The sequence below is a fragment of the Euprymna scolopes genome, chromosome 27, assembly GCF_053919585.1.
Source record: "Euprymna scolopes isolate OS-2025 chromosome 27, ASM5391958v1, whole genome shotgun sequence".
In the NCBI taxonomy this organism is placed as follows: Eukaryota; Metazoa; Mollusca; class Cephalopoda; order Sepiida; family Sepiolidae; genus Euprymna; species Euprymna scolopes.
In genome coordinates this window covers 82,907,658-82,932,877 of record NC_136508.1, presented here as the reverse complement: position 1 = coordinate 82,932,877, position 25,220 = coordinate 82,907,658, and the positions used below count along the sequence as shown (strand labels likewise).

At 36.0% G+C, this 25,220-nt stretch overlaps 1 protein-coding gene and 1 long non-coding RNA gene across 4 annotated transcripts in view; both read right to left on the bottom strand.

The window, feature by feature from the left end:
- LOC145248945 (ras guanyl-releasing protein 3-like) overlaps positions 1-25,220 on the bottom strand; it is a 258,134-nt gene that overhangs the window by 204,268 nt on the left and 28,646 nt on the right. The window lies entirely within an intron of this gene.
- Positions 537-3,559, bottom strand: LOC145248944 (uncharacterized). Its single transcript, XR_013863434.1, has 2 exons — positions 751-3,559; positions 537-716 (listed from the first exon to the last, which is right to left on the bottom strand). It is a non-coding gene; the product is annotated as an uncharacterized LOC145248944 (long non-coding RNA).

Below are 25,220 nucleotides of genomic sequence, written 5' to 3'. Positions count from 1 at the left end.
GAGGAAAGCAGGCAGACAGAACAGAGTTCCACAGGCGTGCAGTTCTAAGAAAAAAGCTTTGTTCATGGAATCTACGTTTTGATTTAGGCATAGATAAAGAGTGGGGAAAGTTTTTGACAGTGGATTCAGTTAGACGGGTGTTTTTCGTAAAAGATTGGTGAGGGGGGCACCAGAGATTGGAGTTCAGACGAGCACCTGCCATGGAAATAACGATAAAACAAAGATAGGCTTGCAACGTCAGGATAGGCTGTTTTTAGCAGCTCCTGCCCAGATATGGCAGCAGTATTCCATCCTTGGACGTACTTGGCTTTTATATAGATAGAGAATTGCATCAGTAGTGAGATTATCTTCTGGAGTGGTAGAAGGATCCCATCATCTTTCCAGCGACCTTGGCAACAGACTTGATGTACGTGTTCCATTCCAGATCAGGAGTGAAGGTCAAGCCCAGAAGCTTGTCAAAACATGGGGATTCTCCTAGACGAGAGCCATCCATTTCAATTGATGCCAGATGGGGATCAGAGCGCTGAAGATAGGAGTTTGGTTTTAGATGCATTAAAGGTAACCAGCCATAGTTCCTACGTTATGCGTGCATATTCGTAATGCCGGCATTTGACCTTTACCTGCCAAATTTCCTTTTTTTTTTTTTTTTTTTTTTTTTTTCCACACTTTTGTACCGATTTTCCCAGGCTAAAACCCAAATATAAAGTATCACATACCTTATATATGAAGTTTCATATCTGTATCACATACCTTATATATGAAGTTTCATATCTGTAAACCAAAAACTCTAGGAGTTTGGTAGGCAAAATATTTTAAACAAAAATACATTTCTGAATTTTTGAGATAGGATTGGTTATTCATATTATTTGAATTCATCGGACTACTGTTCTCATCTTAAGTGTCATTTTCACAACATTTCGGTTGATGTAACCTCTGACCTTCTTCAGGTGTATCTTGTCGTACTTGGGACTGGAGAATATGACTTTTTACAATTGATTTTTTTAAGTACTCTAACCAATGCACCACAGGTCCTTGTCCACAAGTAGTCTGATGGATCCAAATAATACGAAAAATACAGGGTGACCCCCCCCCCAAAAAAAAAACAGCCCCAACTCTAATTAGGTCCCGTTTCTTAGTGTTTTGTCCCAATGAAATGAAATGAAACTTTGGTCATAACTAGTTTATTATATTCAAAACATCACATCAAAACACTAGTCTTTGGCCTTTTTTTCTCCATTCTACAGCATATGTTCTAGATGGCCTCGATTTAGCTTTTGTTTTTTTTGGGTCACCCTGTATATACACATACATAAATATATATGGAAAGAGTTTTGTATTTACTATAAACTTTTTACACAAAAATTACGCAAGTATGAATAATGTAGAATATCTGTATTAATATAATACACGCAGTAGTTAACGAAAGATGATCATCCCATAATGTGACGTGCCCCTTCTGAGGTTAGCTTTATCATCTGATCATGAGATTATTTCAAAAAGAAAAAAAGAAAGACTTATGAACTTATCTTCTCTATATTAATAAAATGAACTCATTTTTTCCCCTCTGAGTTTGACCTTAATAGACATTTCATGCAAATGTAATATGCACAAACTGCAGCACATTATCCGAGGTGTGCTATAGGCCTATTACCTCTACACTTGCTCGATAATCGTACATTCCTATATTTTTTCTGGTGAGAGTTCACTGCCAAAACCTGTAAGAATCAATGGAAATTGTAAAATCTTTTCTCTCCATTTAATTCCTCCTCTCCCTGCTCCTCATTTACACCAACGCTTCGTTGTTCACGAGGAACTAATACAAACGCACACCGGTTAGGGGTTTTGTAGTTACATACAAAAACTGAAATGCTTCCTACTATGGGAAACGCACGACGCATAATTATACATTGCTTATTTACAATTTATTCCGAAACATTATTACACTAGGATAGAAAAAACGTTTCCCTCTTTTTCTTTTATTAACATATAATATATCATTTCCTTTACATTCGTTTCATGTCGTTCGCTGCTTTCTTTTTCTGTTTACTTTTTACTGATTACTGCTTTACATATTAATTTTCCGGTTAACGCATTACAGATTGTAAGATGCCCATTTTTCACTTACAGCGATTACGAACAAATCAATCTCGATTAGTAACAAATCAATTTAGGTGTGCTTTAACATATTTACCGACTCACATCGATAATTACTACATTTAAAAATGTAGACAATGCATTTTTAAATGCATCTCTAAAAACCAACGTTCCAGTTTATTGCGTTTCATATGTTTTCGTGTAGTGAAAATTGAGTGTGACTGCAGTCATGGAGGTGGTCTGCATGTGCAAACTCGAAACCCAAGCAATGAGATACGAGAAGTCGACGGATCAACAGGTTCGATTGCGCATTAATTTGCAAAAATGAGATAATATAAGGCCCGGAGTTAAGATGTTTGAGAGAGTCGAGCCGTTGAGTTCTCGAGAACCGGATGGAACATTGTTAGAGCGGAGAATGTCGCTGAGAATTGAGTCCAGTTTATTTTTTTTGTTTTTGTAGATTAGAAGTTATTTCGCCTTTAAATATGGAGCCAATGCGGCCCAGATGAAATAGGAAATTTTAAATGATTCGGGTCGAACCTGAAAAATTAGAAGTCGTGTTAAAAATTGAAAAGCGTTGTCGAAGAGAGAATTGAAGGAGTCGTGTCAAACTGCGAAGGTTGAAGATATGAAGTGAGTCCGACTTTTTTGTCTGTTTGTTAATCCCAGTGGAATTCATTGGATTTCTTTAACTATCGTCGTCAAATGAACGTGTTGGAATGCAGTTAGGTCTACTTGTTAGTATTAAAGTCGTAGTTTTTAAACGTGGAATTTGGAATGAAATTCGCTTATACTTGTTAAAAAAAAAAAAAAAGTTGTTGTTAACAGAACTTAAAGATTCGATTCGGACCACCTGTGTGTATTAAAGTCGTCGTTTTTTAACGAGGAATTTAGAGGGAAATCCTGTTGTATTGAAAAGAAAAAAGTTATCGTTTTTAAACAAAAAATATTTTACTAGAGTACAATTCAAGTCGGATTTTATTGTGTTTGAAAAAGTCATCGTTGTTAAAAGAACTTAAAATGCGATTCAGATAACTTGTATGTATAGAAGTCATATTTCAATGTGGAATTTAAAATGAAATCCTGTTGTGCTGACAAGGAAAAAGGGTGTCGTTTTTAAACGATAGATTTATTTTATAAAAGTACAATTCAAGTCGGATTTTATTGCGTTTGAAAAAAAATCGTCGCTGTTAAAAGAACTTAAAATATGAATCGGGCGACTTGTATGTATTTAAAAGTTATTTTTACATACGGAATTTAACATGAAATCGTGTTGTGCTGAAAAGGAGAAAAAGGTGTCGTTTTTGAACGATAGTTATTTTGGAGAGAGTACAATTCAAGTTGATTTTGTTTTTGAAGAAAAAGTAGTCACTGTTAAAAAGAATTACAATGCCATTGAGTCAACTTGTATGTAAAGTCGTTTTTAAATGAGAAATTTAAAAATTACTAGCTGTGTCTAGCGTAGTGTCGAGCGCTAGCTGTGTGTCTAGCGGAGTGTCGAGCGCTAGCTGTGTGTCTAGCGGAGTGTCCAGCGCTAGCTGTGTGTCTAGCGGAGTGTCCAGCGCTAGCTGTGTGTCTAGCGGAGTGTCCAGCGCTAGCTGTGTGTCTAGCGGAGTGTCCAGCGCTAGCTGTGTGTCTAGCGGAGTGTCCAGCGCTAGCTGTGTGTCTAGCTGTGTGTCTAGCGGAGTGTCCAGCGCTAGCTGTGTGTCTAGCGGAGTGTCCAGCGCTAGCTGTGTGTCTAGCGGAGTGTCCAGCGCTAGCTGTGTGTCTAGCGGAGTGTCCAGCGCTAGCTGTGTGTCTAGCGGAGTGTCCAGCGCTAGCTGTGTGTCTAGCGGAGTGTCCAGCGCTAGCTGTGTGTCTAGCGGAGTGTCCAGCGCTAGCTGTGTGTCTAGCGGAGTGTCCAGCGCTAGCTGTGTGTCTAGCGGAGTGTCCAGCGCTAGCTGTGTGTCTAGCGGAGTGTCGAGCGCTAGCTGTGTGTCTAGTGGAGTGTCCAGCGCTAGCTGTGTGTCTAGCGGAGTGTCCAGCGCTAGCTGTGTGTCTAGCGGAGTGTCCAGCGCTAGCTGTATGTCTAGCGAAATTCGAGCGCTAGCTGTGTGTCTAGTGGAGTGTCCAGCACTAGCTGTGTGTCTAGCGGAGTGTCCAGCGCAAGCTGTGTGTCTAGCGGAGTGTCCAGCGCTAGCTGTGTGTCTAGTGGAGTGTCCAGCGCTAGCTGTGTGTCTAGCGGAGTGTCCAGCGCTAGCTGTGTGTCTAGCGGAGTGTCGAGCGCTAGCTGTATGTCTAGCGAAATTCGAGCGCTAGCTGTGTGTCTAGTGGAGTGTCCAGCACTAGCTGTGTCTAGCGTAGTGTCGAGCGCTAGCTGTGTGTCTAGCGGAGTGTCGAGCGCTAGCTGTGTGTCTAGCGGAGTGTCGAGCGCTAGCTGTGTGTCTAGCGGAGTGTCCAGCGCTAGCTGTGTGTCTAGCGGAGTGTCCAGCGCTAGCTGTGTGTCTAGCGGAGTGTCCAGCGCTAGCTGTATGTCTAGCGAAATTCGAGCGCTAGCTGTGTGTCTAGTGGAGTGTTCAGCACTAGCTGTGTGTCTAGCGGAGTGTCCAGCGCTAGCTGTGTGTCTAGGGGAGTGTCCAGCGCTAGCTGTGTGTCTAGCGGAGTGTCCAGCGCTAGCTGTGTGTCTAGCGGAGTGTCCAGCGCTAGCTGTGTGTCTAGCGGAGTGTCGAGCGCTAGCTGTATGTCTAGCGAAATTCGAGCGCTAGCTGTGTGTCTAGTGGAGTGTCCAGCACTAGCTGTGTGTCTAGCGGAGTGTCCAGCGCTAGCTGTGTGTCTAGCGGAGTGTCCAGCGCTAGCTGTGTGTCTAGTGGAGTGTCCAGCGCTAGCTGTGTGTCTAGTGGAGTGTCCAGCGCTAGCTGAGTGTCTAGCGGAGTGTCCAGCGCTAGCTGTGTGTCTAGTGGAGTGTCCAGCGCTAGCTGTGTGTCTAGCGGAGTGTCCAGCGCTAGCTGTGTGTCTAGCGAAATTCGAGCGCTAGCTGTGTGTCTAGCGGAGTATCCAGCGCTGGCTTTATCTAAAGGAGACGAATACTACTTCCCTACCCAGTTCATGATCATAAGATCAGGGGGCGTGTAGTGAAAATTGAGTGTGACTGCAGTCACAGAGGTGGGCTGCATGTGCAAACTTGAAACCTGAGCAATGGGAGACGAGAAGGCGACGAATCAGCAGGTTCGATTGCGCATTAATTTGCATAAATGAGATAATATAAGGCCGGGAGTTGATTTTTGAGCGAGTCAAACCGTTGAGTTCTCGAGAACCAGATGGAACGTGGTTAGAGCGGAGAATCCAGTCCAGGTTTTTTTTTTAGATTAAGGTTTCTTTTCATGTTCCCATTTTTCAGATTGCATGAATTTCACTAATGATGCTATTTTTAGCACAAACAAGGTGTTTTCTTTTTGGTAATATTTACTGCATTAGATTATGAGTTGACTTTACTAATTATCTTCAAATTATACAAAGAATACTAAGATTTATCTCGAAATGGATCTGTACATTGCATTTACTTAACTTCAAAAATTAACTGAATTGGTAACCTCGCACTGAAATAAATTCTCGTCGCTTTCTTTCCCTCACGTGTACGAACACTTTCTTCCCTGGGAGAAATTACGTTTGGTCCTTAATCTTCGAATTCCTATTTCAGTCACCTAAATTAATTAGTGTGAAAGGAGCTTAGGAATTTCGCCATAGAATGATTACAACATATTCATCAGGGTTTAATATGGGCGAGCGCGATTTGATAACCAAAACCAGCCGAAAACATTTATTGTATAAAAATTTATCAAAATATAATCAGACAAACATTTAGTGAAAAATTTGCATAAAAAAATTAGACTTGATACAAGAATTTTGTAATAAAAGCAACATCGGAATTTTATAAAATAGTTTTTTTTTTATTCCAACAAATAAATAATTGAAAACGTTATTTTGAATTAAAGCAACTTTGAAAGGTGAACAACAAATTATTTTAAATGATTGTTTTTTTCTTTTTTTAATGGGGAAGTGGGTTGTTTTCTTGTTTATTTTTTTTTTAGTTTCAACAGCAATCGTTCTACACTTTAAATTTTGAGTTAATAAAAAAAAAATTACAACGGAGCAAAATTTAAGTTTCCCTTTCATTTTTACAACAACCAAACAAATAAGGGGGATTGATTTACTAGGATTTTTATTAGAAGCTGAGCACTTATTAAAATTATTTTAGTGTTGAATTTTTTGCCTTTTTGTTACATTTGCTACTTTGCAATTGCTGGTAGCACACTTCAAAAATTGAACACAAGACGAAATTTAATAGAACGGTACTCATGCAGAATTCCCCCCCCCCCCATTCCATTTCATTCCACCGGATTCAACCGAGTTTTGTTTAAATGTTGAAACACTAAATCAACATTTTATTTATTTGTGTTTGCATAATTAATTAATTAAGGGAGTATTTGTGTTCCATTTTCACAAACTGAGCCACAGCAACGCATGGCTGGCTACAGCTAGTATACATATATATTATCTTTTGAAATTTGTATATATTACTTATTCGTTCTTTGATTCTGTTTATTAAATTAAAAAAAAGGAATATATATATATATATATATATATATAACTACTTAGTTTACTCACATAAAATTAATATACGAAAGTATAGATTTATGCGTAAACTTTAAGTATTTACTTCAAAAGTGTTCAATATGTAGGTAGAGCTAGTTAGTAAGTTATAAAATATATATGGCAATTAAGCTACACTGAATATTCCGCGTTTCATCCATTCTAGCACTCTTCAGACTTATGCAAAGGGACAAGAAGGGGTGGAAGTCCATTATGATAATTCAGATTACATTTGTGAAATTTTAGCAATAGGCATAAGCCTGAAGAGTCCTAGAGTGGATGAAACGTGGAATATTAATCGTCATATATATTTTATATGCATGCATGTTGAATTGATTATCTTTTCATGTTAAAAATATATGCTGAAACTTCTCTGACCTACCATTTCTTACATAGACAGACAGCCAATTGCTAAATAAATCTATCTATTCATCTGATATCTATTTTATACAACACACAAGTCTATAGACTGTGTAAGTCGAGAAGGGCAGATAATCGTTATCCCCATTTAAAATGCTCTTTTTGATAGAGGAAGTCAATTAAATACAGACTGGCACATAGCTCCTCGCATCCTTCTATGCAATCCGAGATAGATTAATTTAAAAAAAAAAAAATTTATCATGATCGGATAATAAAGCTAACCTCAGAAGGGGCAAATCATAATAAGAAAACCAAAAAAACTAATAGGAAATTAATTAAAATGAATGTTTAAAAGAATATGCTAATTAGCTAGATCTTTAGCAGATGAATGCAATTCCACGACCTATAGATAAGGAAGCTGTATTTTCTTTTTAAATAGAAAAAGGGTTTTAATATGAATATCAATACAAAAAACAAAAAAAAGGAATGTATTACACTTGGTAATAGATGAGAACTCCAGCAGAGAGCTCGATTATTAGAGATTGGAATTCAGATGCAAGATAAGAGTATAATATTTATGTATTGTGTTACTGAACTTCTGTAACACAATACATAAATGTTATTTTTACTAAGGAGTCACTGTTCATTAAGGTCTAAAGGACACTGAAAGAGAAGGGTAAACGGTTTGTATCAGGTACATGGTGAGACAAATACCATAAGGGTTGTAAACAATACATTTGATCCTACCAGAATTTGATTACTTACGAGTAAAAACTTGTTAATATGGGACTTGAAACTGGCAACGTTGTAGTCGGCTTGGAAGCAGGTCTACAAATTTCTATGTATATGATTAATACCTAAACTAATTAACTGATCACTATGAATTTTAGAATATAGCTGTTAGGCGTGAAGGTAAGCAATGTGGGTTATATTTAGTTTGATTTAGATTTATGCAAAGGGACAAAAAGGGGTGGAAGTCAGTCATGATAATTCAGATTACATTTGTGAAATTTTAGCAATAGGCATTAGACATTACTTACTTAGAGTTCAGTTTCTTTGAAAGGGTTCTCAAGGACAGAATGTGAAAAAATTCTTCCATTTGGAAATTCAATTCTGTATTTACCCAGCGTTGCCCATTGCATTTTGACTTGTAATTTGGTTTTTGTTATTTCTTTTAAAACTATACCCTCACACCCCCGCCCTTATAGTATTGTGTTATATTTTGGTATTTTTTAGATGAGGATTAATAATTTGTATTATTTTGATTACCTGGATTACTGTTCTCATCTTTGATGTTATAATTATGTTTCAGCCAAATTTAGTCAACCACCTCAACAGAAACAACCTTCTTAGTGACATGCAATATGGTTTCCGCTCTGCTAGATCTACAGCAGATGTGCTAATGGTTATATCATATAGGATTAGTGAATCTCTTGACAAAGGTTTCCTTTCCAGGGCAATTGCTCTTGACATATCGAAGGCCTTCGATAAGGTATAGCATAAGGGCCTACTTCACAAGATTTCCAGCTACGGTATTACTGGAAATGTTTTCTCAATCATTAAATCATTTCTCTCTGATAGGTTCATAAGAGTAGTAGTTGATGGGCAGAAATCAGAGGCCCACAGTATTAATGCTGGAGTCCCCCAGGAGTCCATCCTGGGCCCAACTCTCTTCCTGCTCTACATCAATGATCTCCCAAAACACATACTTAAATAATTCGTTGACATCTATGCTGATGACACGACCATCTATGGCAACACATCAAAGGCTCTAAATGACACAGTTCTCTCTAATTCTCTCTCCTCTGATCTTGAGCACGTGGTACAATGGGGGAAGAGGTGGCTGGTCACTTTTAATGCATCTAAAACCAAGCTTCTATCTTTACATCATCAACGCTCTGATCCCCATCTGGCATCAATTGAAATGGATGGCTCTCGTCTTGGAGAGGCTCCATGTTTTGACAAGCTTCTGGGTTTGACCTTTACTCCTGATCTGAAATGTAACACGTACATCAAATCTGTTGTCAGGGACGCTGGGAAAATGGTGGGATCCTTCTACCGCTCCAGAAGATATCTCACTACTGATGCAATTCTCTATCTGTATAAAAGCCAAGTACATCCAAGGATGGAGTACTGCTGCCACATCTGGGTAGGAGCTGCTAAAAACAGCCTATCCTGCCTTTACAGAGTACAAAATAGACTTTGTGGTTTAGTGGGGGATACTCTTTTCTCTTTCCTCCAACCTCTCTCCCACAGAAGAGATGTTGTGAGCCTGTCTTTGTTTTATCGTTTGCTCGCCTGAGCTCCAATCCCTCGTCCCCCCTTGTCAATCTTTCACGAGAAACACCCGTCTGGCTGAAACTACTGTCAATAATTTTCCCCACTCTTTATCTGTGCCTAAATCCAAACGCAGATTCCATGAGCAAAGCTTCTTTCTTAGAACTGCACGCCAGTGGAACTCTGCCGCTTGCCTGTTTCCCCCCTGACTACAACCTGGACGTCTTCAATCCAACATAAACAAACTCCTGACAAACCGCCCCCTTAAGTAAGACACTATCAAAACTCCCAATACTAATGATTACTACAATACTATCTCATTGATTACTGTACACGCAATGACTCTTATCCCTGAGTGGCCTTCGGGCCTTGATAAGTGGTGACCCCCATGTAAAAAAAAAAAAAAAAAAAGCATTGAAAAATGCAGAATTACGCCTCTTTATTTCTTTAAAGATGACACCTATGTGAAAAGAATTCCGATTCAGTCCAAGTATGTTCTGGAAGAAATTAAATCGAATTACATTTTATTGATCTTAACAGCATTGCTTAGGTTAATAGCTGTATGACAGTTGAGGTAGCAGGGTTAGTTGGCAGAGAAAGGACAAAGAAAACAAGAAAGGTTTAAGAGAAAGACAAGTAAATAGAAACTTGGCCAGAAATAGGTTAAATGAAATTGGATTTCTTAGAACCATCAAACACATGCAATGCAGCCAGCATATCAAACAGATGTTTAACCAAATAGTCAAGTGGGTTCAGATTGGGGGAAAAGGGTGGCCAGTTGTAGCACTCCTTTTAAAGTCAAGTTTAGGTCTCTTTGAACTTGTGGGCTGGCACCGAGTGCTGCAGCTATACTCAGGGTCTGCTTGCGGCCACCTGGTTGCACCAGGGGATCACCACACTCTTCAGCACATCCAGGTAAACTTTGGTGTTGACTTTCAAGCTGACTTCGAGGTGGCCCTCACTTTAAACCATACCAAAGACCATAACCATGGCCGGAAACTTTGTTTTCATCACCCTAAGCACATTCCCTGTTATTTTCTAGCGATGCATTTTGAAGGTGCTGGCAATGGTCCTGTTACCATAACTTAGATTGGTAGAGAGCATGAATTCTACAGTGGTGCATTTTGATCTTGTTCGTTGAACATTGTGTCACTTTCAGACATGATAGAAGGCTCCTATTAGTTTTGGGATGTGTACACAACTGGCCAACTAGTAGATGGTCTGGAACAAAAAAAAGAAAACAGGTTTTCATTAAACGGAAATAGAATCATGTAGTCTTTTTTAGAGCGACAATTTTATCGTTCCATCCTGTACATTAATCCATCCTCAAAACTGACAAACAAGAATCAAATATTGATTTCATAGGAAGAAAATTATCGATGACAAAAATAAAGAGACTTACTTTACTTTATATATTAGCGAAGAAAAGATAATTTCATAGTTGTATAATGAATACTAATACAGAATATATAAAATCGATTAAGCTGAGTTATCGCATTCATTTACCAAATAATTGTGTGAGGTTAACCCATATCAAAACAATTCTGATGCAATGAAAGTATTTTTTGAAGAGTATTAAATCGAATTAAATTTTCTTGTCCTTAAAACATACTGCGATAGTATATCGTAAGAACTGACAAACCAGATTCAAATTATATAATTATTAGTAATCTCTATCAGTGTCTTTGATGCTTAAGTGTTAAATAGCATTATAAGATGAAGGATCAAAGGTAAGTGGAGTAATCCTTGGAAAGGAGTGGGACCCTCTTCTACACTTTGGTATACTTGCTAATGAAAAGGTAGCTTTTGGGCTGTCTTTGACTATGGTCGACCGCTTTACTTACTTCTTACTTGACAACATGATGCCCCAAACTGATGAACTAGAATCAAATACTGGTTTCACATGAAGAAAGCTATCAATGACAAAAAAAAAAAAAAAAAAAAAAAAAAAAAAAAAAAAAAAAATCAAGAAAGCGATTTACTTTACTGTGTATATTAGATGCCATAAGTAATTTATAAGTCTCTGCATATTTCTTATAAAGTTAATTTATGTAGATGTACATGTTTAAAAAACGTAAAATCATAGATCTAAAAAAGACATTTCTAAATTGATGTTTATATTTAACAGAGTATTTTCCTAATTTTTGTTTTCTATGAGCAAAACTTGGGAAAAGTAGCTGTCACATTAATCAAAAAATGAGCCCCAAAATACAAGGAGTCAAAACCGAAAATTTTCCCTCAGAAAATGAAGGAAAAATGAGCACTGGCATTGTTATTTGATTTAGTTTGACAACACTGGTCAGTAGTATGGTCAACACACTATGATCAAAGAAACCATGATTAGCATCATTATTTCAGTGAAAACGATCTTCATCCCTATAGTAACAATGTCATTAAAGAAGAATAGGTAGAAGACTTTAAATACTGTGGCAGAAAAAAAAAAATCGGTAAAATAATTGCAAAATGAATAAAAAGCTAAAATGGAAGAAAGAAATCAAAGTGAGAATAAAAGGCTGCCGTGATTTGCTCATTAACAGGGATTGAGTGTCAGGGTCTCTTGGACGTCATTAGGATGCAGGAGATTTTTTTTGTCTCTTACATGTTTCTATGGAAATGGGACAGCCAGCAATGGTGACAAATTGCTGCCAGTATCATCCCGAGCTAATGCCATGGAAACTGTGTGCAGTCAGGATATGAAAGAAGCTGGGGGGGGGGTATACAAATATACTGAAGGAACAAGAGGCCATATAAAAATTAATCACGAGGTTTTATGGTTGAAACATTTTTACCATCTGGAGAGGTGTGCTTAAAAGATGACTACCTAAAACAAAAAAGTTTATGTGCAAAATCTCTGCAATGAAGACATCTTGGACATGGCCTGGAAAGGAGCAAGAGAAGAAGTTACCAATTAGGACAGGGTCAACTCAAATGTCATACATACAAACTATAATTCCTCACTCTTTTTCATTTTGTTCTAGTTAGGGATGAGATATTCACACACTATTTCATGCATTCCAACCTCTACCTCTCAGTTGTGTTTAACGCAGCATCATTGGGGCCACAAACTTCTATGGTTACTTCTTTTAGCTCCGTTTTCTAGGTCTGCAGCTGTAAGAATTGCATAGTCATAGTGGATGGTGTACGACTTATTTCCAACTGTTCTTTCTGGTAAACATGTTCCCAGGACCTTTCGCTACATTCGATATTCAACTTTTTACAGATGGTTCACTAGTGATATTTACACCCTCCATTGTGTTGCATTGTATAGTGGGTATCTTCCAGCAGAACTTTACAACTCTATAATAAAGAGAAATGTGTATTTATTTGTATATACAGAATCCACCATAAGTAGCTAAGTTTTTTTTTATTTGTAACTCTTAAATCTTTAGAATTTCTTCTGTTTCATGATACATTCGGAAGCGATAATTGTATATTTTTATAGTATCATTAAAACGTAACGAATAAATCCAAGCTGCCATTATTTAAATGCCGTTGGAACTATGTGTTAAAGTATGCTATTCAATCCCTAAAAGAATTAGCTCAATATAAAGCCACTGAGCTTTAAAAATGTTTTAATAAACATCATGTTTTATATTGAAAAAAAACAAAACAAAAAAAAAACAAACAAACAAACTTAAGTGTATCCTTTATTAGTTTCTGTACTACAATTGCATATTACTTCCATGTTATATTTATTTTGTTAGAATAAAATTATATAGTTATCTATATGGATACTATATATATTGATGATGTCACTCAAAAGTTAACAAGTAACAATCTGCTGGACAAATCCATTTCAAGTATTTAGCAGGAATTGAGAAAACAAATAGCAAGTCAGATACTCCCACATTTTCAATTTATTTCTATAAGAAATTTGTTTTTTCTTTCTATTTTCTATATCGATTTATACATTTTTCTTTTATAAAACTCTCCAGTTTGATAGGATTTTTTCTTATGTTTTTTCTTAACTTCACCGATTGAGACGTTTATATGAATATTAGTACAAACACTGGTGAAGGATAATTTTTCCCATCATATTTGATTTAAAATCTGTTTTATATGCTGGCGCGTGTTAGATGACTTTATGAAATTTACTTTCAAAATAATCTATCTCTGACCAGGTCATTATTTATCCCTCTTTTTTTCTCAAGTCCATTTATCACTTTCCTCCTATTGCAAATGATATTTTTCCATCGTCAGAGAGTATACACTGGTACAATAACATACAATACATTGTGTAAAAACGAAGAAATATAACAATAGAAAATATCGAAAGCAAAACTGCATTTTCATGCTATAAATCCTTATTTGATTTGTATTACGTCAGCATTTGAAAGCGTATATAGGTATTAAGATCGGAAGGAAAAAGGGGAATAGAAGAAAAAGGAAGAGACATGCAGCAATTAGGAAGTTACACTTAACAAACATACGAGTTTCCCTCTTTTACCCTTTCAAAGGCGAGCTGGCCGACCTGTGAATCAGAATTACAGCAACGCCACAGCTGATTGTTGCTAAAACAAAGGATTGCTATGAGAAAGAGAAAGAGAGAGCATACTTGTCATGCTGTAAATACATGTCAGCGACTTGTAAAATGAACAAAATAAATAACTTGTTCTTTCACCTGAAAAGTTTGTGTCAAAGTTTTATTTTCTTTGCAAGTATCTATATACAATGTTTGGTCTATCTTGAAATAACACGGTTACAGTTACTGGCCCAATGTATTTTTCTGTTTGGCAATAAGAGACTTATAGCTATTTGACTAACTAAACTAGTTTACATAATTAGATGTTATGGTCATAGCAGTCGTGTCTTCATCCAGCTGTTGGCTAGCATTGCTGGTCCAGCAGTTGATTGATTAGATGACCCAACTATGTTTTGGTGACTGCTTGTCCAGCCGTTGATATAACTTGTCCTTTAACTATGGCAGAACCATTTCTCCTTCAATCCAGTGAGCAGCCTTTCAAATACAGTGCAACATAAACACTAACTACAATCGTTGGAGAAACAAGTCAGACATTCAACACCAACATTTTCTGTGATTCCATGTTTTTTCATTTTTGAGATGAGGATTGATTATTCGTATTATTTGGGTTCTTCAGATTACTGTTCGCATCTTGAGTGTTATTTTCACAATGTTTTAGTCGATGTAACCTCCGACCTTCTTCAGGTTTATCTTGTTGAACATTTAAATCTTTTTGCTGAACTAGAGAATTTTTCTGTTGAACTCTGGAATGTGCATGAAATTTCAAATACAATTCTTTATTTAATCCACGTGGGTAGCATGCTCTCGTTCTGTCAGCCATAACTGGGTAGCATGCTACTCCTTTGGATTAAATAAAAGATTCCATTTGTAGCCTAGTAAGGGATGCCCTTTTTCTCTTCCCTGCAACCTCTTTCCCGCAGAAGAGATGTTGCAAGCCTGTCTCTGCTTTATCGTTATTTTCATGGCAAGTGCTCGTTTGAGCTCCAATCTATGCCCCTCCCTCGTCAAACTTTCACAGAAAACACTTGTCTAGCTGAAACCACTATCAATAATTTATTCCCACTTATCTGTTCCTAAGCCTAAACGTACATTCCATGAACAAAGCTTCTTTATTAGAACTGCACGCCTGTGGAACTCTTCCATTTCCCGGCTTTCCAGCTGACTACAATATGGTCGTCTTCAAGTCCAATGTCTTGATGAGCCATCCCCTTAAGTAATCCAATTTACCAAGTTTTCATTACTAACGATTACTACAATATTTTCCAATTGACTGCTGTACACTCATTAACCCTTATCCTCGAGTGGCCTCCAGCCCTTGATAAGTGGTGACTCATTTGTCCAAAAAAAAAAAAAAAAAAAAATCCGTGTAGATTCCTGAATTCAATAGAAAGATACACCTGAAGAAGGTTGGAGGTTATATCAATCGAAACGTTGCGAAAATAACATTCAAGAGGAAAACAATAGTCTGAGAAATCCAAATACGTTTTCTATAATGTCATCAACTGAATTAACAATTTGCAAAAATACCTCTTGACAAAATAAATTGTTTATTTCCATGTTCAACTTCTTTTTTGCAATCCTTATTTGTAAATAAAACGTTGTAAACATTCATAATGCTGCATGTTTAGTGGGGCACATAGTTGGGATGCATGCAGGCTGGTAAGGGGAAAGGTATTGGGCTCTGAATTTTGTTACCCAACATTGGATTTTTCCGCTTGGAAAAATGATTGCCTCTTAAAAACTAATGAAAGATAAAACCACTTTAAATATTACAGAATTAATGTTCATTCTAGATAAGAGACACTCTGGTCAGTAAATTTTTATGTCTAGTGATAAGATAGCCGATAATTCTCAAGTGAAACCATTGGGTGGCCTATTCTAAATGACACTAACACACACATGTATATATTATTTGAGGCAGAGAGGATCAGTTGGATTTCTATGTATTTCAGAGACAGATGGGCCTTAAGCTGATGGACTATTTGTGTTCAGTTATGAGATGTGTTTGTTCTTTTTTTGCAAGTCTATTGTTCAATAGAGAATACAGGTGTTATTGTAACCTCCAGATAAAGCATTGTTGCTGAAACATTGAGAGAATAACATCGAAGATGGGAACAGTAATTCAAATAATTCAAAGCATACAAAATAAATAAATTTTTATGACTCTCTTTTAAAAATTTCATTTAGGTTTCTAATTTTTGCAGGATCATTTCTACATTTTGAATATTTTCTTTCATAATACAATATTGAACCTTTAAATAATAAACATGAAAACATGTATATAATTTTCTTGAATGATTTCAAACTGTCATTAATATAAATAGCATAAATGGAGAAGGGTCACAACTAATTAGACAGTACAAAGGTGATTTCAGAAATTCTTGAAGGGGAAAAACGGTAGAGTTTGGCCAATATTTCTTCACAATGAATATTTGAAAGCAATCGCTCAACAATAAAAGTAATAGAAATATCTAAAGCACTTGATGTATGGTGTCTGATGATGACAAGATATTATTAATGAGTTCCACATTAACTAGAATGTTTGTGTCTGAAATTGTTCATTATTTTCTGAACTTTCTCATAATTTGAATCTGCACCTCATATTGTAAACATGCTAATGCTGCATGTTTAGTGGGGTGCATAGTTGGAATGCATTCATGCATGCATGCTGGTGATGGGAAAGATATCTGACTGAATTTGACTACCCAACATTAGATTTCTCCACTTAAAGTTTTTACTTTTGTAAAAGGAGGTTTATGCTGAGAAATGAAATGACTTAAATTCTTAGGAAAATTAGTCTCCAGTTCAGATACGAGACATCCTGGGCAGTATTTTTTATGTCAATAGATTAACAGTTGAAAAATCTCAAATAATCTCATGATGTAGTCCATCAATATCTATATATAAGGTGGAATGATAACAGTGTCGCCCTAAAGAAAACAACAATACAGCTTTAATTGAAACTTTTATGGAAAACATCAGTTCAGGTAACTTGATTATGTAGTAGCTAACATCTATTCAATGTAGCCGCCTTCAACCTCAATCACTGCTTCGATACGGGCCCAGAACTGAAAGCAGTCCTTTTCCATAAGCACCAGTGGGAGATCAGCAAATACTCAGCAGAAGGCAGTGATCAGGCTGGCTTTGGTATTGTGGGAGGTCATGTTGGTGATGTTCTCAACATATGACCATATGAAGTAGTCCAGTGGATTTAGGTCAAAGAAGGAAGGGGGCAGTGAGAGAAGAGTACACTTCTTCTGAAGTCAAGCCTGGATCGCTTTGAACTTGTGGGCCGGTGCAGAATCCAGCTGCTAACGGCCACCTGATTGCACCAGAGGATCAACACACTCTTCAGCACATCCAGATACACTTTGGTGTTGACTTTCAAGCGGACTTTAACAGTTGAAAAAGATATAAGGTGGTATGATGTGGCCCTCACTATCCATTTTTTCATCACCCTAGGCATGTCACTATTATTCATGGCAATCCAGCGATGTATTTTGAAGGTGCCGGCAATGGTTCTGTTGTCATAATTTGGATCGGTAAGGAGCAATGCATCTCTAATCTTGCTCATTGAACTTTGTGCCATTTTTAGACACGATAGAAGGCACCCACTGCTTTTGGGATTTGTACACAACTGGCCAATTAGTAAATGGTTTGCAACAAACAAAGAAAACCGGTTTTCACCAAACGGAAATGGAACCATGTTGTCTTTTCTAGGGTATTAATCTTATCATTCCACCTTGTATATATTCAACCAAAACGAGTAGAGATGATCAGTTGGGTCTTTGTTATTGTGAGATACAGAGGTTTCTCTAAAGGGAGATGGAAGAGATTTTTTTTTTCAAATCTGTCATTGGAAACTTGAGTTTTGATTGTAACTTCAAAATAAAACATTTTTCCTTGCTCAAGTTATAATCCTATTTATTACAGCACTGACTCAGTTCATACGATTGGTGCCAAGACCAGTGTCAAGCACTGAATATGGATGAAGACAAGAAGCTGGTGACTAAAGTGAACACACAGATGCAGGTTCACAGCAATATTTTACTTGTATCTCTCCAATGTTGTACAATCACCATACAACTGAAACCTGCAATACACTATTGGTTACAATTGTTATTTCTATGCTAGGTGCTCGACTGAGCTCCAATTTCTATTCCCCCCATAAAACCTTCGCAGAAAAACTTGCCTACAAACACTACAAAGACTTTCCTTTTTCTCTGTGTGTGTGTGTGTACCTCAAATAAACTGCATAATCACACTGACACACCGATTCCTGATAGATCACCGAAGCATTATGGAGCCTGGTTAGTACTAAAATGGGTGAGTATATGAGAATACCAGGCACTGTATGTGTTCTCTACTTATATTGACATTGTTTCCAATCATTCTGGACTTCTCTTTGCCACTGGAGTCAAGCATTGCCGACCCAGGAAAGGAGTGGCTAGAGTGTGCAACCCTTGTTTCACAATTCAGTGCAAGCAGACGACCAAGGAAAATATAAGAGGAAGTGATAAGGATTAACTTTTTTTATGGAAATCGCTCTAGACAAGGCATGAAGCCACTTGATGTAAGATATATAATAAAAAATAATCACTTCAAAGTAAAAAACTAGCCAATGATAAATGTTATATAGATAGATTCAAGCCCAGAGAACAGCAATTCTTCCCCCCCTTGTCAAAAACATTGCTTATTGAATGTGAGGATTCAAGGACAAAATAAGAGAAGCGAGTTACGAGGCTGTTGAAAATAAACACATAATCCACTTTCTATTCTTTATTCTTGAGAGAAAGATGGATAAATACCAGAGATAGGTTAGTTTAGAATTCTTAAAAGCGGCTTAACATATACTAGCATGTAAAAAGGATATTAAACTGAATATGATGAGGATTTCCAATGTCTTTTCTATAAGTACGTGATTCAACCTGGAAAATATTTGTATAAATAAAAAAAATGTTATCAAAACTGAATAGAATCAGATGAAGAGTTTTGTTTACTATAGGATGAACAAATGTGTCAGGTTTAGAAAAAAATTTCGTTCCTAATCAGTTTATCAGAGATAATCAGTATTCAAGGGTATCTATTTGTATTGCTCATCCATTAAGACCTTTTTTTAGATGTGTTCATGCATCTTTATAAGACGTTATGTCTGTCCCCGATTAAAATGGCGAAGGGGGCGAGGGGAAGAGAAAAGAAAGATGGTTCATTATTTGTAAATGTATGGAGTATTGTTGCCATATTTGCGCTAGTGAATCTGCACCATTGGAGGGTTTTTGATAAGGTGCAGAAACATATCTAAAATTTAATTAGCCTCCACATTTTCTTCTCTGCAACTTCTCTCTCACAGACGTGATGTTGCTAGTTCCACTCTTTTCTATAAATACTATTATAGCATGTGCTCTTCAGAATTGTCTGATCTATTACCTGCTTCTTTTGTTGCAGCTCATTTGATTTATTAGTCTAGTGGTCTTCATCAATTTGTTGCTTGGATACACGATTATAATACACCTTCCTATTCTCTTAGCTTATTTTTAAGAACTGCATGCTTGTAGAACTCTTCTTGTTGACCACCTCCTACCTATAAATTTGTCTTTTCAAAACAAATTTCAATAGGCATCTATGGTCTTTGCGATAATCATCTTTCGTTCATGTTTGCTCTTTACATCAAGTGGTTCCATGCCTTGTCTAGAGAGATTTTCATAAAAAAAAAAAAAGAATATATTTGCATATGTTTGATTGAAAACAGCAATAGTAGCCATAACTGTATGCTACTAAATCTCTGGATATTGTTTGCTTGCTTATATATATATATATGTCCCCGTGGGCACACTTGATATCATCATCAAAATAATGACGTCATCCTTTTAAGCAATGATGGAGGATAATCAGATACAATGGATGATATCATGCATCAAATAAGAAAGAAAAGGAGGGATAGAAGAGAGATATGCTTTAAAAATAAAGTAGGTAAGCGTTCTCAAAATGTGTGGAACCTTTTTGGAACTTCCTTTTGACACAAAAAATAATGCTTTTATTATTCATCTTGGTACTTAGGCAGAATATGAAGTGTACTAAAATAATATTCAGAAACCCATTCTTAACATCGGGAGTATTTTTTTATTTATTTATTTTTTTTTAACGATTTTGTATTTTCACCTAGGAATTTAATAAAATTTAATAAATAAAAGATACAGTAAAAAGTGACTTTAACTTAAAAATCCCATTAAAAAAATAGCATGGTTCGTATTCTGCATAAGGACCTTTACTTTTATTCTTTTTGAATAAGTTGTCAATTTCATTTATTTTATGCAAAACTACAGTCATATTCTCCGGGGAGGAGGAGTTAAGACAAATTGTATTTTTCAACAACATAAAATAAATGACACCCTTAAAGTCTATTTTAATCCACATAAAATAAAAGAGTATGTGAGGTTGAAATAATTCAATTTGCAATTCCCATGGCAACGAAAAGAGAAGTATGAGATGGAAAGTAAATGAAAGACAAACCAGCTAAAAATATGAGACCATTTTGAAATACTTTGGAAGATTAAGCATAACTCAATCCTGTAAAAATGCACAGAAGATAGTGGTAAAAAAAGATAGGATATACACATGCACCATCTCGGATTAATTGTCAGGGATGCCTTAAGGCAAGAATCATTGATGATTTTTCATATTTTCGAAATTAGACTATCTAGTAGTGATATTGGAGTTAAGTGTGTGAAAAATAGTGTAAAAAACGGTATTTTCTACAAAAGGTTAGGGTAAGAAGAATATGGAAAATTTCCTGATAAGTTAAAAATTAAAAATTGGGTTAGGTGTCAGGATATGACGTCATAGACAGGAAGTCCAAAGTGAGATGTGGCGAAGAAGGGGGAAATCTTTCTCTTTAGCTGATCAGCTGACTGGTTTCAGACCACCTGTTTTTTATGCTTGCATAGATTGGTGATATTTAAACCAACACATTTCAGGTGAAAAAATTATCACATATTTATGCATAGTGTTGAAATTAGAATAAATTGAAAAAAAAATTACGAAAAATGATCCAATAGAAAAATAAGTACAAGTAAAAATAGAATTTATAGGATTATCAAGTTTTATCATATGTTTCAGTGTGGAAGAGTTGTGCAACTAATTCAGTATGACAAACTGACTTATCTCCTTTGACAATAAAAAAAATCTTAGAATGTAATTTTGAATGATATTTTGTTAAAATACATTTAGCACATTTGCTGGATAATTTTTTGTAATTTATATTAATTTCAACATAACTTGAAACATGTAGAGTTAAAAGATACACCAATCTATACAAGCACGCTCCCCCCCTTTTTTTTTTTAATCTTTGTCTTAGTGTCCCCTTTGAAAAGTTTAAGAAGATAGTCAGAATTGAAAAAAAAAAATCAGTTTCTACATCACTACTATGGCCACTTTCATAACTAGATGTCACTTATCCACTAAGCAACTATTTAAGTGTTAACTAAACAGCTGTTTTCTATCAACAAGATGACGACGAGGATCGAGTAACTACTCACACAATGCTACACAGAAGCTTTTTTTTTTTTAAAGAAGAAGTTCTTGTTGAGCCAGCCTCTTAAATAATTAAACCCTACAAAAGTTCCACCATTGCTGATCATCACAGTGTTATCTCACTGGTCACCCGACACTCATTAATCCTTATCTTCGAGTGGGGTTTAAGCATTAATAAGCGTTGACTAGTAAAAATAAAAAAAAAAGATGATCACATTCAAGGAATTCTAACTGTAAAATCAAAGTAATTCGTGGGGGAAAAAGTAAAAATAAATAAATTATAAAATAAAGGAGCAAAAAACAATCTCGTCAGCCAATCATCCTTTTCATATTAACGAGCTTAAAAAAATATTTAGACAGATGTGACGTCATAGTGTCGGATGTTACGTCAGATCACTAGAATCTAAACAGATACCGGCCAACTTTATAAACAATTTTTAAAGCAAGTGAAATCAGTCAAAAACAGAACAAATGCTATTTTTATGTAGATTTTTTTTAGATTAATATTTCAAAGAGATGATAGAACTCAAACTACCAAAAATGACAAAAGGTAATATAAACATTAAGAAAAAATTATTAAAACACGTTATTTAAATTTTATTATTACAAAATCAATTCATTTTTCAAAATGTCCTTTTGGCTTCACTTTAATGATTCTAGATCAACAAAATAACATGTTCTCATTGGTTAATCTCTCGTAGTGTCATTTTAAAAAATATTTTGTTTCCGTTAGTTGCTAGAACTGCAATAATATTGGCATGAAGCAAGTACTGAATGTCGAGTGTATTTTAAAAAGCAAAAGATTATATAATATATATATATATGATCTTAATGATCTTCCAAATCACATCCTTACATCATTCGTAGACATTTTTGCTGACGACACTACCATCTATGGTAGCACATCTAAGACAGTAAACGACCAAGTTCTCTCCGATTCTCTCTCTCCTCTGATCTTGATCACGTTGTACAATGGGGAAAGGAGTGGCTGCTTACTTTTAATGCATCTAAAACCAAGCTTCTATCTTTACATCATCAATGTTCTGATCCCCATCTGGCATCAATTAAAATGAATGGCTCTCGTATTGGGGTGGCCTCAAGTTTTGACAGGCTTCTGGGCTTGACCTTTACTCCTGATCTTAAATGGAATACGACATATGCCAAGGCTGCGGGAAAAATGGTCGGATCCTTCTATCGATCCAGTAGATATCTCACTGCTGATGCAATTCTCTATCTATATAAGAGCCAGATACGTCCAAGGATGGAATACTGTTGCCACATATGGGCAGGAGCTGCTAGAAAAGACTTGTCCTGCCTTGATAGGGTTCAAAATAAACTTTGTGGCCTAGTGGGAGACGTCCTTTTCTCTTCGCTGCAACCCCCATCTCACAGACGAGCTGTTGCGAGTTTGTCTCTGCTTTATCGTTATTTTCATGGAAAGTGTTTGACTGAGCTTCAATCTATGGTCCCCCCTCGCCAAACTTTCACAAGAAACACTAGACTAGCTGAAAACATTATCAATAATTTTCCACTCTTTATCTGTGCCTAAACCTAAACATAGATTCCATGATCAAAGCTTCTTTCTTAGAACTGCACGCCTGTGGAATTGTCTTCCGTTTTCCTGCTTTCCAGCTGTCTATTATATGGTTGTCTTCAAGTCCAACATGAACAAGTTTCTGATGAGCCGTTCCACTTAAGTTAACAAATTTACCGAACTTCCATTACTATCGATTACTATATTGTCCTTTTGACTACTCTACACTCTTTAACCCTTATCCTTGAGTGGCCTATCGACCTTGATAAGTGGTAACGCCTATGTAAAAAAATAAAATAAAATATATATATATATATTATTATTATTAAAAGTAAAAATGTATAGGTTACAAAACTACTGGTCAGAATTGCAAAAAAAAAAAAAAAAAAAAAAAAAAAAAAAAAACAGGGCATGAAGCACCCTTGGCATGTCAGAGTTCAACATTCTAATATCATCACATTTGTTAGTTTTACTACTAATGAGATAATTATTATCTAAATTTCTACTAAATTTAGTATGAAACCCATTTGATATAAACTGGAGTGTCACAAAAATGTAACAATATTAATCCTGCCAATCATAGGTTCAGAACTATTGATTAAAATTTAAATAAATTTCTCATCAATTTCTGAAAGAAATAGGCTACAAGTTTACCTTTTGGCTAGCAAAAGATAAACCGGTTTTCATTAACAAATTATGTAATTACTACTTCTAACTGAAGCATGGCAGACCAACGAAAATGTTATTTACATGTTTTGGACATTACCTGAATTGTAGTAAAAGATTCTATTCAAATTCACAGTAGACACATCCACTATAATTATGCAACTCTTACAGCAACGTGCATTGAAAACAGGGTCATTGAACCTGACAGTGATATGGAACAAAAAGAAAGAAGCAACCTTAGTATAAGTCACTGTACCCAATGATGCTGTGTTAAACAGAACTGAGAAGGAAAAGATAACGCAATACCAAAATCTGGACTCCTGAATAAAAAAGAATTTCAAAAACTATCTGGCAAATATACCCGGTGAACCAAGTGCAAGAGAGATTCAAACAATTGCACTTAAAGGGACGATTAGAATATGAAAAAAATTTTCAGTTGAAATATATGAGATAGTAGCTGAATGTCTGGCATCGGAAAATGGAAAAAACAAAAAGGATTGGGTATAATTTTTCATGACCGAACTAATTAACTAATTTCTATTTCAGCCACGTAAATTCTTTGGAGTTGAGAATAAAATGCAGTCTAGATTTGGATTTTCTTCTTGCTTTATCCACTACGAGATGTTCGCTTATTCACCTAAGCTGCAGCAGCGATCGTTTCCTTCTGTTTTTCTCCCAACCGGCAGTAAATCCACATGCAAATGAAGCAACGTCCAAAAACAAAAAGACGTCGGTCAAACAAAAATGTCAGAACTCTTTCTCACCAATTCGTACCAAATCCAAAGCCACACGCATATAAAGATCCTATCTGCAAAATTAAGTTCTTCATTTTCCTTCCCTGATCCCATCACTCAACAGTCCAAACAGAGATGTGGTCGCTCGTGTGAATTATATCTTCTATTACAATAACTAAACTTTAAATCAAAATATTTTTCCGACAAAGACAAGGTTTCTTATCCAACAAAGTTGGTCTTTATTTAAAAACTATTAATAGTACGGACACTCAACGTTGCCCGGGATTGAATGATGCTCAGCAAATATTTCACATTCCCATATTTTTATTGTTATCGAAATCTGTGAAATCGTCCATTTTTCAATCAAATCGATTGATTGCCTGCTCTAGTTGGGGGATCCATCGTGGTGCACTAGAAGGAAGCTTTACATACCCCCCTCCCCGTAGTGACTTAGTCCATAATACATTGTAATCTAGATTGCACTGTATAGAACCTATTGTTGAATTTATAAAATTATTTTTTATATAATGGCTTGAATTAAAGTTTAAAATGAAAAAGTCAAGTATCATATTTTTATTGCGCCATAAACAGAAACATTCATTTCGAATGCGCCCCTGTCATATTAAGGAACCTAGTGCTGATTTATATGCTTAGCCTTACTGTTTATGCGGTAATAATGGCTTGAATTGAAGTTTAAAATGAAAAGGTCAAGTATTATGGTGCAATTGTGCTTTAAACGGAAACATCCATTTCAAATGTGCTCCTGTTATATCAAAGAACCTACTGTTGATGTTATATGTCGAGCCTTTCGGCTTGTGATGTAAAACTTTTCAAATGAATTTGTGATGTTAGGCTGCATAAGATGTTAACTTGAGACAAAATCGTCTGTTCCTTCTTTCATCAGATTATTTCG